At 38.5% G+C, this 15,461-nt stretch overlaps 1 protein-coding gene across 2 annotated transcripts in view; it reads right to left on the reverse strand.

The window, feature by feature from the left end:
• The window catches only part of CRACD (capping protein inhibiting regulator of actin dynamics), a 133,997-nt gene that overhangs the window by 45,270 nt on the left and 73,266 nt on the right, over positions 1-15,461 (reverse strand). The window contains exon 2 of one of the 2 annotated variants that reach the window (XM_077757745.1): positions 7,442-7,613. The gene's annotated coding sequence lies outside the window, so the exon portion shown is untranslated. Of the gene's footprint in view, positions 1-7,441; positions 7,614-15,461 lie in introns of those variants that run through there. The other variant, XM_077757744.1, reaches the window with a different exon arrangement.

Raw genomic sequence — 15,461 nt, forward strand, 5'->3', positions numbered from 1 at the left:
TGTGCTGACAGCTAGCTCAGAGCCTAGAGCCTGCTTCTGATTCTGTGTTTCCCTCTCCTACTCATGCTGCCTCTCTCTCTCTTTCAGAAGTAAATAAAACATTAATAAAAAAAATTTTTTAAAAAGAAATAAAACGTTAAAATAAATAAATAAATAGATAGATAGATAGATTTGAGAAGTGTGAGTCCTCCAAGACTGTTTTGGTTATTCTGGATCCCTTGTATTCTCATATAAATTTTAGGACCTGCTTGCCGATTTCTGCAAAAAAAGTCAGCTGGGAATTTGATAGGAATTGTACTGAATCTGTAGATCACTTTGGCCATCTTAACAGTATTAAGTTTTCCAATCCATGAATGGTGATGCGTTTCCATCTATTTAGATCTTTTCAAATTCTTTCGATGGTATGTTGTCTTTTTCAGTGTACAAGTCTTTTGTTTCTTTTATTTTTTATCTTATTTTTAATGTTTATTTATTTTTGAGAGAGAGAGAAAGAGAAAGAATGAGGGAGGGGCAGGGAGGAAGGGAGGCAGAGGATCTAAAGCCGGCTCTGCACTGTCAAGCACAGAGCCTGGTGCAGGGCTTGAACTCACGAACCATGAGATCATGACCTGAGCTGGTCAGACATTTGAACAAGTGAGCCACCCAGGTGTCCCTATTTATTTATTTATTTTGATTTTTAATTTTATTTTCTTTTTAGTAATCTCTACACCCAATGCAGGGCTCAAACTCACAACCCTGAGATCAAGAATTGCATGCTCTTCTGACTGAGCCAGCCAGGCACCCCTTGTATTTCTTTTATTAAATTGATTCCTAAGCATTTTATTCATTTTAATGGTACTGTAAATGGAATTGTTTTCCTAAGTTCAGATGTTCATTGCTAGCATACTGAAAACTCCAATCTTGTATTCTGCAGCCTTGTTCAACCTTGTTTACTAGTCTAATAGGTTTCTTGTGGATTCCTTGGGTTTTTCTATATACAAGACGATGGCATCTGCAAATAATAGTTTTTCTTCTTCCTTTCTAATACCAATGCCTTTTACTTATTTTTCTTGCCTAACTGTCCTAGCTATAATTTATAGTACAGTATTGAAAGGATATCCTTGTCTTGTTTCCAACTTTAATGGGAAACACAACCATTCTTTCACCACTGAGTATGATATGAGCTGTGATATTTTTGTAGATGTCCTTCAACTTAAAGAAGTTCCATTTTAGCTCTAGTTTTGAGTGTTGGATTTTGTCAAATGCTTTTTCTGCATCTATTGAAATGATCATGTGGTCGTTGTCCTTTATTTTTATTAATATGGTATATTATATTGATTGATTTTGTATGATTAACTAACCTTGCACTTTTGGGATAAATCCTGCTTGGTCATGGTGTATAATCCTTTTTGTATGTTGCTGGATTCAGTTTGCTAGTATCTGTTAAGGATTTTTATGTCTATATTCATAAGGGAAACTGGTCTGTAGTTTCCTTTTTTGTGATGCTTATGCCAACTGTTGTATTAGGGTAACACTGGCCACAGAGAATGACTTGGAAAGGTCCCTCCTACTCTATTTGCCACCATTCTTACATGTACGTCTGCTCACGCCATTCTAGATCTGAAAGTTTATGCCTTGCCCATCAGCCATTCTGAGTCCTGCCCATCATCTGGAGCCAGTTGAAGGCCTCCTCATTCCTGAACCCTTTCTTGACTGCTTCAGTCCCAGAGTGAGCCCACCATCCTCCCTAAAGCCTCTCTGGTTCTCAATGTGCCTACAGCTGACACTTCCTATAAGGAGCTATAGATGAGATGAAATAGTAAATGTTGGGTGTAAGGTAGAACTGGAAGCAGAACAAATAGAGAGGAATCCTAGCAGCAGCAGAGCCTCAGTAAGGCAGCTAAAGGCAGGAAGACACCTGAGCCTGGTGACCCAGAACCAGTAGAACTCAGGGCCATCTGACTAGCTCCCTGGTAAGGCTACAGCCTCTTCAGAGTCAGAATAGTGGAAGGTTAAGAATTCACTCTTCCCTGCTTAAATACTGGCTCAGCGACTTACCAGCAAGTTACTCTCTAGCCTTAGTTTTCTTCTCTTTGAAGTGGGGATAGTGTCAGGAACAAGACAAGAATGTCCATGCTCACCACTTTTATTCAACATAGCTGAAAGCCCCAGCTAGAGCAATTAGGCAAGGAAAAGAAATAAAAGACATTCAAATTGGAAAGGAATAAGTAAAACTGTCACTATTTGTGGACATGACTTTATATATGGATAACCCTAGAGATTCCACCAAAAAATTGTTAGAATAAATTAATTCAGTAAAGTTTCAGGATACAAAATCAATACACCAAAGTCTGTTGCATTTTTATACACTAACAGTGAACTATCAGAAAGAGAATTCAGAAAATAATCCCATTTACAATTGCATTAAAAAATAGCCAGGAGTAAATTTAACCAAGGAAGCAAAAGACCCGCACACTGAAAATTTTAAGAAATTGATAAAAGAAACTGAAGAAGACACAAATAGAAAGGTATTCTATGCACATGGATTGGAAGAACTGTTAAAATGTTGTTGTTAAAAGTCCATACTACCCAAACCTACAGATTCAATGCAATGCCTTTCAAAATTCCAATGGCATTTTTCACAGAAATAGAACAAACATTCCTAAAAATTGTACGGAGCCACAAAAGAACCTGAAGAGCCAAAGCAATCCTGAGAAACAAGAACAAAATTGGAGGTAACACAATCCTTGATTTCAAACTACACTATAAAGCAACAGTAATCAAAACATGGCATGTTTTGGGATGTATGGCACCAGCATAAAAAAGAGACACATGGATCAATGGTACAGAATAGAAAGCCCAGAAATAAACACCTACATAAATGGTCACTTAATTTACAACAAAGGAGGCAAGACTATACAATGGGGGAAGGACATTCTCTTCAATAAATGGTGCAGGGAAAACTGGACGGCCATATGCAGTGGATGAAATAAGACCACTAATTTACACCATATACAAAAATAACTCAAAATGGATTAAAGACTTGAATGGAAAACTTGAAACCAAAACACTAGAAGAAGACATTGGCAATAAGCTCACTGACATCAGGTTTGATGATGAGTTTTTAGATCTGACTCCAAAGGCAAGGGCAAGAAAAGCAAAAATAAACAAGTGGGACTCTATCAAACTAAAAAGCTTCTGCACAGCAATGGAAACCATCAACAATATGAAAAGGCAACCTCCTAATGGGAGAAGATATCTGCAAATCATATATGTGAAAAGGGTTAATACCCAAAATATATAAAGAGTTCATACAACCCAAAAATAAAAACAGTCTGACAGAAAAATAGGCAGAGGATCAGAATATTTTTCCAAAAAAGACATGCCGATGGCCATGAGGCACATAAAAATATGCTCACCAACTCTCATCAGGGAAATGCAAATGAAAACCACAATGAGGTATCACCTCACAACTGTTAGAATGGCCATCACCAAAAAGGCAAGAAATAACAAGTATTGGCAAGGATATGGAGGAAGGGGACCCCTTGTGCACTGTTGGTCAAAATATAAACTAGTGTAGCCACTATGGAAAACAGTATGGAGGTTCCTGAAAAATGTAAACATAGAACTACCATGTAATTAGCCATTCAATTACTGGTATTTATCTGAAGAAAACAAAACACTAATTTAAAAGATATACGCACCCCTTGTTCACTGAAGCATTATTTACACCAGCCAAAATATGGAAACAACCTAAGTGTTCATCAATGGATGAATGAATAAAGAGGTTATACACACACACACACACACACACAGGAATACAATCACTCATATAAAAGAATGAAACCTTGCCATTTGTGATACATGGATGAACCTTGAGGGCATTATGCTAGGTCAGACAGAGAAAGGCAAATACTGTATGATCCCACTTATAAGTGGAATCTAAAAACTGAAACAAATGAACATGTAAAACAAAACTGATAAATACAGAACAGACTGATGGTTGCCAAAGGGGAGGAGGTTAAACAGTTGGTGAAATGGGTGAAAGGGGTCAATAGGTACAAATTTCCAGTTATAAAATAAATCATAGGGATGAAAAGTACAGCATGGTGACTATGGTTAATAATACTATTATTTGTACTGAATATATTGTCCTAAATATTGCAGTATATATATTATTTATATTTTAAAGTTCCTAAGAGGATAAATCTTAAAAGTTCTCATCACAAGAAAAAAAATTTTTTATACCTTTGCATGGTGACAGATGGTAACCAGAACTATTCTGCAGTATATACAAATACTGAATCATTATGTTGTACACCTGAAGCTAATACGGTATATGTCAATTATATCTCAATTTTCGAAAATAAGAAATGGGGATAATAATGTCAACCTCAGAGTGGGTGAACATTATATGAGTTCAATTATGCTAAAACACATTGCATTAAGTTAAATAAGTGGTAGCTTTAATATATGCCATTGGATATTTTCTGTGAAAAAATGGTCTGTGGTTAAAGGACTCTTGGAAATGTTCCATAATACATCCCCCTTCTCAGAGATTCCCAGGGCACATTAGCATAGTAAAAGCTCTAAAAAGCTCAATGTAAAGGATCCTACTTGTTTTGGCCCAGAATTTCCCCAACCTATTTTTTTTCCAAGCTGACCCTCTCCCCCTTTTTCAATTTAACACTTTTGGGAAACACAATTTTAGTTGCATTTAATTAATAAAGGAAGTCACATTAAATTGTTAAAAACTGAACATGTTTTACTATTTTGCTTTCCCCACAAGCATGTATAATTTAAAAGCAGCAGCCTAGGAGAAATAAAGGTTTCTAACCCAGAGAAAGAATAGTATGCTTTAAAAGCCCAAAGGAAATTAGAAATTTCAGGCAGAAGGAACAGATCAATAATGAGCTATTTTTGGCCATGGAGACTTTTCTAGAATTACAGATTCTTGGAGTTTGACAGCATGTTAAAGTTCAACTCCTTTACATTCCCACCCAGTGCAGAATTTCCCCTCCAACAGTCCAAACTCCTCTGGCACATACCCAGCCTCCCCAGTTTTAGGCTGCTCTAGTATTTAAGAAATTCTCCCTCACACAGGGCTGAAATCTGCCTCCTTGGAACCTTCACCCATGACCACGCTAACCAAATTTTGAGTTTTGTGTTTTAGTGAGAGCTGTCCACTTTGGAGATAGCAAATAAAATGCACAGAAATTTTGTGAATCATTACACAGTCTAAAGTAACATGATTATTAATTGAGCAGTAAACTGAAAATAAAAAATTATAGGAAATATGTCAATTATACTTCCATAAAAAAAAGAAGTGTTGGAAACAACATCTTTCATTTTTTCCATCTGTAAATAGGGCAAATATTCAGAAATTCAGCTATACTGTAAGCAATGGATGTAGTATTTACTTTGTAGGTGGAATTATTTTGCAATTGTCAATTTCTGTGAAGAAAAGGGGAATGCATATTTTAAATAATCCCTGTTTTCTTGTCTTTTTAATTTAAAAAATATTTAAAGAGACATTTTTAAAATTTCTTCATCCCTCCAGCCTCCTTTATTATAAAAACAAATGCTAAATAATTAAAATATAGTGTATGTCTCATAAATAGAGGTTTATTAACAAAAGCCAATAATAAGAACAGGTGGCATTACCTTTATTTTATAAAAGCACAGCTGTTTGAACCAATATGAAATGCCAAGGCTTTGTATAACTTAAAACCTAAGGAAAACTCCAAAGGGGTAGGTGGAATAGAACTTATATGGAAAGAGAACCACCCGGATCCAGGCTCTTCTAAGAGTTCAAAATCTTTCAGTAAGAAATCAGGGACTTGGCAAAACCACAAAAAAGACAGGCTGTGTTTTCACAGAACAGTCCTTCTAAAGGAGAACCTTCTGGACTCAACCTCATTTTGCATTAAACTTCTGGTTGGTCACATTTTATTTTATTTTATTTTACTTTATTTTTTTTAGTTGGTCACATTTTAGTACCTGTACCTCATTCTGATACTGTGAGGCAGAAAAGGTTCACATTCCAATTTTTCACTGAAGAAACTGAAGTAAAATCAAAAAACATTTATACTCAACAATACTGAAGCATATCTCAGTACATACTGACATTCCAACAATTGCATGAGCTCAGGGCTACTTGTGTTCTCCTTCCAGTGAAATAATTTCCTACAGTTAGATTCGATAGTATTCTTACTAAAGATAATGGAAAACAAAAAACAGGCCTGTCAAAGAAGAGAGTCAGTATTAGTTAGGACCCACTAATGCTGTCGTTGAGCACTGCACAGCTTAATGTGCTCCTAGTTGCGTAAGAATTCTGCATTTAAGTTGGGCTCAACTGGAGTGTCTATTAGAATCTACATACTGACAAAAATCACAGAGGATGTTTTTGTTCTTGTCCTTGAGTCACAGCAGAAATATCACAAATTGCATTGTCTATTCCTTCCACATGTATTGGGGCAAGTTGTACAGTACCAGGCATTCACAGGCAACAGTTTTTGAGCACCTAATATGAAGCTGAATAAAACCTGGTCCCTGACTTCATGGAACTGGCAGTCAAATGAGAGAAACAGACAAGCAAATCAATAATTTCCATAGAAAGTGACAAGTTCTTTGCTGGAGCCAGGTGCGTGATGCTAGGGGAATGCCGGCAAGGGCAAACAAATCAGATCAGGGAGTGGGAAAAGGCTTCTCAGAGGAGCTGACTTCTAAGCTGTCGGTAGCAGAGTTTAATCATCTCTGACTCTAACTTCAATTCCCAGCACTCAAGTGAGAAAGTACTTCCTGACCCTGCTTTTCTGAATTCTTGACACTGTCATGGCCAGATTTAGTGCCTATGCTCTGAAAAGGAAAGGAAGCAGGGGGTGGATGTGGGGTGGTGTGGAAAGAAGAAGGAGGGAGAGAAAGAGAAAGGAAGGGGAGGGGCAGGGAGAGGTGGGGGAAAGACGGAAAGAGAAACATAGTAAACAAAGAGCAGAACTTAAAAGCTCCACCACGATATACAGGCTCCAAAAGTTGCTAAAGATTGCCAGAGGTAGGAAGGGTGACCACTCTGTGCCTGAGCAGTCTATGTTCTCAACATGGATGTACAATCTAATCTGTAACCACCCTGTCTCTTTGTCTAGCAACAGGGCATAGGAACGTAGTCTTCTACCCAGGTTAACTTATTAGGCCAAACAACCAGTGGGGTGCTGCCTTTACCACCAGTGAGGGTAGCAAAATGAAGGCACAGCTTCCTGTACTTTCCCGGAAGATGAGGCCAGACTCATTGCCAATTCCACACGGTGACATCTCCAAACAGAATGCACAAAGTACTCCCAAGACTTTCATATTCCCAGAGATGCAACACATCTGTGTGTGACTCCACCCTTGCCTCTTCTGGAATCCCATTCCCCACCTTGGGAGTCGGCCAAAATCTGGGGGGAGAAAAAGCATGAATCATTACCTTAGATTGTCTTCCAGGGTCTCCTCATCTGAAGAGAAGGTCCCATTGCTGACACTCCGGGCAGAGTGACTCTTATTCCTTGCTGATGCTTCCTGGGACAATAAAGTGTCTTTCTTTTTCCTCTTAGCAAACAACTTCTTAAAAGGCTGGAATTTACCTCCTTTCTTCTTGTCTGTGGATTATAAGATAAACACACGCTGCAGGTTGACGGGCTGCACTTCTGAGTCTGAGAGCAAATTACAATTGAGCTGCCTCTGGCCAAGGGAAATGGGGCAAAGGGCAGCCATCAGAGTGAATGAGCGACCAAGCCCTGTGCCAGGAATGACACGGCCAGCCCCAGTCCAGGCTCAGCCAGGCAGAGGCAAGCCAAGGGCACAATAAGTCTGTCACTGGGCTCCCAAGAAGCACCTGGGACGACATGGGAGGGGTTCCAAGCCTCATAGTGGCCACACAGCACCCTCTTGCACATGCCCCACAACGGTGGTACCTGCTTTCTTTAACAAAGCACATGGCCAGGGGCTCCTGAGAGGCTCAGTTGGTTAAGCATCTGACTCTTGCTCAGGTGGTGATCTCATAGCCATGAGATGGAGCCCCAGGTTGGGCTCCATGGTGAGCAAGAAGCCTGCTTGGGATTCTCTTCCTTTCCCTCTCTCTACCCCTCCCCCACTCACTCTCTTTCTAAAGATTAAAAAAAATAATATTTAAAAACAAAAAAACAAAGCAGATGGCCAGTGCCCTTCTCCACAGAAGAAGCTGCAAACACATGTAAGTCAAAAAGGTGCTTTAAAATTTTTATATACCTTTATATATGTTTCTATTTATGTGTATGTATACACACACTCTCTCTCTCTCTCTCTCTCTCTCTCCACTGAGAATCACCCAGTTTTAGCTTTTGTTTAGAGACAGAAGATAACTGCTAACTCTTGGCATAAGCTTTGCCCCAAATTCCCTCCATCCCTATATATTTCCAATTTATTTCTCCTGTTTCCTCTCAGAATCTACTATGAAGAGCCCCAAAGGAGTTGCTATGAACATCTTTCCATATATTACTTCATTCATTCAGGACCCAGGCTCAGTGCCAGCATTTCTGACAGATATTTTATGTAATATCTTTCAAGTTTTGCTCCTTCAGTTACAAATTCATCATCACTCCACTCCAACCTCGGGAAAAAAAAGTGTATATCACCTCATACCAGAAGAAGCATCTTTTCAGATCTTTCCTTTTCTTTAAGAAGCTTAAAGAGCCACTTACGCAGTGGTCAATCTTTTTTAAGTTACTTAATCCTTATTATGCATCATTGCTTTAAGAACTTCCTAAATATTAATTCCGTTAATCTTCACAGTGACCCTATAAGGCAGATACTATAAACATCCCCACTTTACAGATGAGGAGCCTGAGGTACAGAGAGATGAAATGACTTGTCTGAGTCATGGGAAATATATCTTAAGCTGGAGTCAGGAGCTCTGAGGGAAAAGAAAAGACGAAAGCTCACAATGTGTATAAAAAAAATACCTGCACAAAATGCATAGGTATGAGTCCCCATCTGAGTATCAGGATCTCTGCAGGCCAGAGTCTACAGAGAAATCTGGGCAAAAAATGAGGTTGAAGATGTGCAAGGTAAGGTAGGCATGTCCTTTCTTCTGGTGATCTTTAGTTCTGGTCTTTCTGAAAGAAAGTCTGAAGTGAGGAAAAAGTGGCTTAAACCACTTTCCCCTAAGCTGTTACCTAAGACACTGAGATAGTAGAGAGAATAGTTACCAATCACAAAAGGTCAAAAACAGTCTGGGAGCCTTAATATAGGTGCAATGCCTTCAAACTTCAGTGTCCCTGAAATAACAATACCATGTTTAAAAGGAAAGGAGACTTGTTATATCAGATGCCTCCCATGCTTTGTGATAAGCATATAGTCCTCAAAAGAGAGTTTAATTTTTTTCACTGAGTATTATTTAAAAGCCAAGAAAGTGTGTGCAATACAATTGAGATCATAACACTTAAAAATGGTAAAGACAAACAAAACAAACTGGAGGGTTTGATTTCAGAATGTTTGTATGTTTTCAGTGGTTATCAATTCAGGAGTATGAGCCAGAGATTTTCATGACACCTGATTCTGGTTCCCATCAATGGATAATTTTAAAACATTACAATCAGTAATTTTTAAAGACCATCAAAGAACATCAAGCAAGTATTAAATGAATTGACCTTATATAAAATGAGTCAATTAAGAAATTTAAATTTAAAACATTCTGAAAGATGCTACAGGTATCATTATATAACTGGACTGATGAAATAAATGAGTATTTTCTCTACGACTGTCTCAAGCTCAAAAAATGTAAATGACACATGATTTCTAGATTTGTAGCATTATTACAAATGGTCAAATGGTAATTGTGCTACATTTCACTTATTTCTGAGGTGAAACTCTTTTTCCTTTTATATTGACTGTCTTTTTCCCACTACAGAAAGATTTAACCCCTAATTCTCTAATCAGAAATATTCTAGGGGCATCTGGGTGGCTTAGTTGGTTAAGCTTCCTTCCAACTCTTGATTTCAGCTTAGGTCATGATCTCTCCCAGCATTGGGCTCTACACTGAGTATGTGTAAGATTCTTTTTCTCCCTTTCCCTCTGCCCCTCCCCTGCTCATGCTCTCTCTTTCTCTCAAAAAAGAAAAAGAAAAAAAATATTCTAAAAGACCACAGCAAATTCTAAAAGTATCAGTTATTACATTCTTATCCTCAGTCTGGACCCACAAATCTAGCTTTTAAGCTAAGTAGACAACTTTAGGTTATGTCAGAATTTACGGATAGGGGAAAAAAATCATCACTTGCTGTAAAGTCAAGATAGATTTGGTGGTGTTCAGTTGAGCTGGAACCAAGGGGGTTAACCATAATGAAAGATGAATTAAATTACAGTTTCTTAGAATAACAACAGGTTAGTTGTGTATTAAACTAATGGGTGACTTGCTCTATACAGTCAGCCAAGAAAGGATTATATGGTCCTTTGTATTGCTTCATGCCCAGAATGGTGGCAGCCACCATATAAAGTTGGTCTGCACTGGTCATATTGTTGGGGAAGAGTGAACAGAACGTGGAAGAAGCTGAATACAAAGTCAAGGACAGGATAAAGACGCTCTGGGGAGGACACTAGGATACAGAAACCTTAGCTGGGGAGAACCTGGTGGGCTTCGTGCAAGCACAGCATGGCCTCCTTTTGGCGATCTGTCTGTAGAGTTGGCTCCGTTTAAGGACTGCTTGTGAACCAGGCACTCTGGCACTCTGCACTGCACATTATATGGGCAATCACTTGGTATGAGTACACAAATATTATCCTGGAAGACGTGTCAAAGTCCAAATGTCAATGCACTTCTCTAGAGTTACTCAGGAAAAGCTATTTCAGCAATGCCTTAGTTATTATCACGAGGTGAGAGAACAGTACAACCTACCTGAACTATCCATCCAACAACCAATCCTTCTTAGCACGAGAAAAAGAGACTGTAAATCCTAAGAACAGCAATCTCTCTTCAGAAGAGGAGTCAGAACACAGAAGTTTACAAGTATGCTCCAAAATCTTAGTGTCTAGTCACATCTCAGTTATAAAAAATAAATTTCCACCTCATTTCCAAAATACATTTCCTGTCACAAACATCTTTACATCTGAAATAAAATTTAAATATTTGTTTTTAGGGTTATTTTGCTATTGATTGGGGCAATTAATTAGTTTTCCAGGATTAATTTTATGAAAAGATTCAGGAATGACATTTAGGCCAACACTCCATTCAGACAGTAAACCATAACCAAGCAACATTAATAGGAAATGAAATTTTATAAATCAGAGTTGGAGGTAGACTTGGTTCCTCACCTGACTCTCAAAGTCTGGCATAAGATCTCTCACGTGAATAAAGCAAGTAGCTAAATTTTATGAAACATTTTCAATTCTATGGCATAACAACCATTATGAAAACCTGAGCATGTGCCTATAAATACCCATTAAATAAACTATTTTACAATCAGTTTATGATTTGGGGGCTGCACTGTCTCCACAGACTCAACTGTTAAGTGCATGGCATTACCAGCAGCTATTTTCTTCACAGATAACACCAACTCTTCCTGTGACTATTTTTGTACAGATGGGGGTCTAAAAGATCAAAGCAATTCTAATTATGTAGTAAAACAGAACACTTCTGCAATGCTGATGTGAAGTATTCCAAAATACAACTGTCATACATTAGAAGTATATATAGTTTAGCAAAGTATTCTCCAACATTAGCATATTTAAGACAGCATTTTTGGATTTTATAACATAAATGTACTTTTGTTGGGTGCTTGGGACAGTGAGAAGAGGGGAGGGAGAAGGAAGAAATGTTATTCCCACTAAATTTGTTTTTTTGGTTTTTTTGTTTTTGTTTTTTGATTTTTTTTTTTACTCGCTACAGCTCTGTTAGGAATTAAATATGTGGGCCCCAGAGAGAGTGTACTTGGCTCAGATCCTGACCCCATCTCTTACTAGCTATGAAACATCTGCTTACCAGCCTCTCTGGAAATTTACCATCTTAAGTTCTAAGACTGAATTTACAGTAGAAAAGGCAGTGGGTGCCACATTTCCTTAATATTTCCACAATTTTCTTGCAATTTTTCACATGAAAGAACCTATATATGCATGTAGACTGCTTCAGGGATCACAGTAATTTTCATTCTTTAAGTACTGAACTGAATTAATTTATTTTCATCATCTAATAATTACTTTAGGGATTTTTTTCATTTAAAAGAGTACATATTATCCATTATTTCATAGATGTAATTACACGCCATTTGATGGCTGCAGCATCATAATTGCTAGTTTATATAGAAGCTTCTAAAAATTAAAAATCACTGAGCAAGTCAAGCAAATCTGATTCATTTTCCATTTGTTATCAGGATGCAATTCTTACATTTTCATTTCTAAACCTAAAATAATAAAAGCATACAATTTATCTGCATTGGATTTATATGGTAAACTTCCAGATGAGAAACAGAATTTAAAAAAATATATTTTTAGAGGGAGAGGGTGTACAAGCAGGGGAGAGGGGCACAGGGAGAGAGAGACAGAATCTCAAGTAGGCTCCACACTAAGCATGGGGGCTCAATTCCACAACCCTGGGATCATGACCCAGGCTGAAGTCAGAGTTGGATGTTCAACAGACTGAGTCACCCAGGTACCCCCAGATTTTTTTTTTATCATAGTCCATTTTAAGCATCATAAATATCTTGGTCTGACGTTTCTCAGAATGTGCTCTATGGTTGGTATCAGCTTCTTATTCAAAGACCAGTACATTTGAGAATACAGGTAAAATAAAGTTAAATATGTTTCTTTACTATGAAGCTTTTCAGAGTCTTTAATATGCTGATATCGTTACTGCTTCCAAAAAGCAGAGTATATGCAGTGCTTCCCAAAGTTGACTTCCTGGTCTCTGTTGTGACTAGTGTTCCTCTGAACATAGCCCGGGAATCACTTGTCTTCATGACTTCTTTCAAAAAATTTTTAATTTTACTTTTAAGTAATCTCTACATGCGGGGCTTGAACCTACAACCCGAGATCGAGAGTTGCATGCTCTAGCGACTGAACTAGCCAGGTGCCCCCCTTTCAAAAATATTTTATTTTTTTTTAGGCACCATGTATTTCATACACAAACCTCCCATACACTCCAGAGTACACTGCTCAGTAAACTCAAGTGGGTTGACTGAAACATTTTGGTTAAATAAACCTAATGTTTTAGGTAAAGTTCTGATTTCAAGCATGTAGGTAAATAGAGTACATTAGGACATAGTACACAGCAACTCTCTGAAATAATTTTCCTAATTTAAGGGTTATTAGCTCTGGAACATCAGGATACTTTTGAGAAGAAACTGTTCTGTTAAAAAAGATGACCAGAAGTACAGTGGTACACAAGCACTTGGTAGCTATCGCGTTTTTATCAGACCCAGTAATCCCAATACATTTCAACTAAGATGAAGGAGTTGGCAGCATGTCAGGTAGGAGTGCTCTTGTGCCAGTCATGAGAAGACTGTGGACTGAGATTCTATTTCAGAGAGGAGGGAAGGGGTATCATGGCGGCTGTCAAGTTACATGAGGGAAGACGGAAGAGTTGTCTCCTTTTCTGGGGAAGCACAGAGAGAGGCAGATATTTGCTACTACGTGGATTCAGAATATGAAGAGACAGGATCAATAATACATTTTGAAGAGGGTAGGGGTCCCTGGAACAAATGATGAGAGGCCCAGGGATAGTAGTGAGTGTGGCTTTCACAAGTCAGGGGTCACAGGCAGAGAAGGCAGTGACCAGCCTTTATCAGGGAATAGCAGGTCCTGGACACTTAGGTGGATGGGCTATAGCATATGTTGTGGAACTCTGAGCCAGGCCTAGAGCTTGGAATTATTGCTTCCTCAGCAAGAAATGTCATCTTCTTCCTTCTCGACATGATGAAAATCTATTCATCCTTCAAGACCTATATCCTTGAAGCTTTTCCTAAGCTCAGTGATAACTGACCACACCTTCCTCTGGCTTCGGTGTGCTTTAGTCACACATCTTTTGAGCCACACCATATTTTACGAACTGAACTGGGTCCACTCAAAATTCATATCTTAAAGTCCTAAACCCAAGTACCTCAGAATATGTATTTGGAGACAGAGTCTTTTTAAAAAATGCTTATTTATTTTTTAATAAATAAAGAATGAGAAAGAGAACACAAGTTGGGGAGGGGCAGAGAGAGAGGAAGACACAGAATCCAAAGCAGGTTCCAGGCTCCAACTTGTCAGCCTAGAGCCTGATGCGAGGCTCAAACTCATGAACTGTGAGATCGTGACCTGTGCTGAGGACAGATGCTTAACCAACTGAGCCACCCAGATCCCCTGGAGACAGAGTCTTCAAAGAGCTAATCAAGGTAAAATGAGGTCATTAGGTGGGCCCTAATCCAATATGACTGGAGTGCTTATAAAAAGAGATTAGGACACAGACACACATAGAGGGAGGACCACACAAGGACACAAGGTAAAGATGGTCATTTACAAGCCAAGGAAAGAAGCCTAAACCAACAGTAATGACACCTTAATTTTAGACTGCTAGCCTCCAAAATTGAGAAAATAAACTGTAGTTTAAGTTACCCATTCTGTAGTGCTTGGCTATGCAGCCCTAGCAAACACCATGTTGTATGACATTAAAGTGGTCACTGGAGATCTTCTATGACTCTGTGCTTTCACGCCTTCACACATATACTTTTTCTACCTGAAATACCTTTCTGCCTTTGTCTAGAGAACTCCGAACTGTTTCCTCAAACACATTCCAGGTGTTATGTACGCTGGAAAGGCATCCTTGAAGGGAGAATGACTCCCTCCTCTGTTCTCCATTTGTGCATGTACAGAAATCTACTGTAATACCACATAGCATGCTCTAGCTCTTAGACTGCAAGTTCTCTGGATATAGGGAACTACACCTTATTTATTCTTCATCTACATCACCCATCGTGATGCCTGACACAATTAAATCACAATGGCTTGGCAGATCTCTCGGACCTGTTATTTCTCAAAACTACATCATTTTTAATTTTTCTTTTTTTCCCTTTGGTCTGTCTGTCTCAGAATTCCCTTACACGTCTTGCAACAATTCACAAGCAAAATCAAATAATACCTAGAAATAGTAACAGAGGCAGATATGATTTCTAATGTGAAGTTTCAGTGTCTGGCCACATTTCTCCCACATGCTAGAAGATGTGTGGGTGCTGGTTCTTTTCACTGCCAAATGTTTCCACTTGAGTTTCAGAAGGTGCTGTGAGTAAAAAATCAGGCTGACTTTGAAGGGAAAATATTGGCACGGGGCACTTCCTACTATATTACCCTGCATATTTAGCGCAGTAGGACAAAAGCTTTAAGGACATCTGAGGCTGTATTGATCAGGGTTTAATCTGTGAAGCAGAACCAGTAGGAGATAGAGGCAGAATTGCGTGTGTGTGTGTGTGTGTGTGTGTGTGTGTGTGTGTGTGTGTGTGTGTGTA

The sequence above is a fragment of the Crocuta crocuta genome, unplaced genomic scaffold (genome assembly GCF_008692635.1).
Source record: "Crocuta crocuta isolate KB4526 unplaced genomic scaffold, BGI_CrCroc_1.0 scaffold282, whole genome shotgun sequence".
NCBI classification, from domain to species: Eukaryota; Metazoa; Chordata; class Mammalia; order Carnivora; family Hyaenidae; genus Crocuta; species Crocuta crocuta.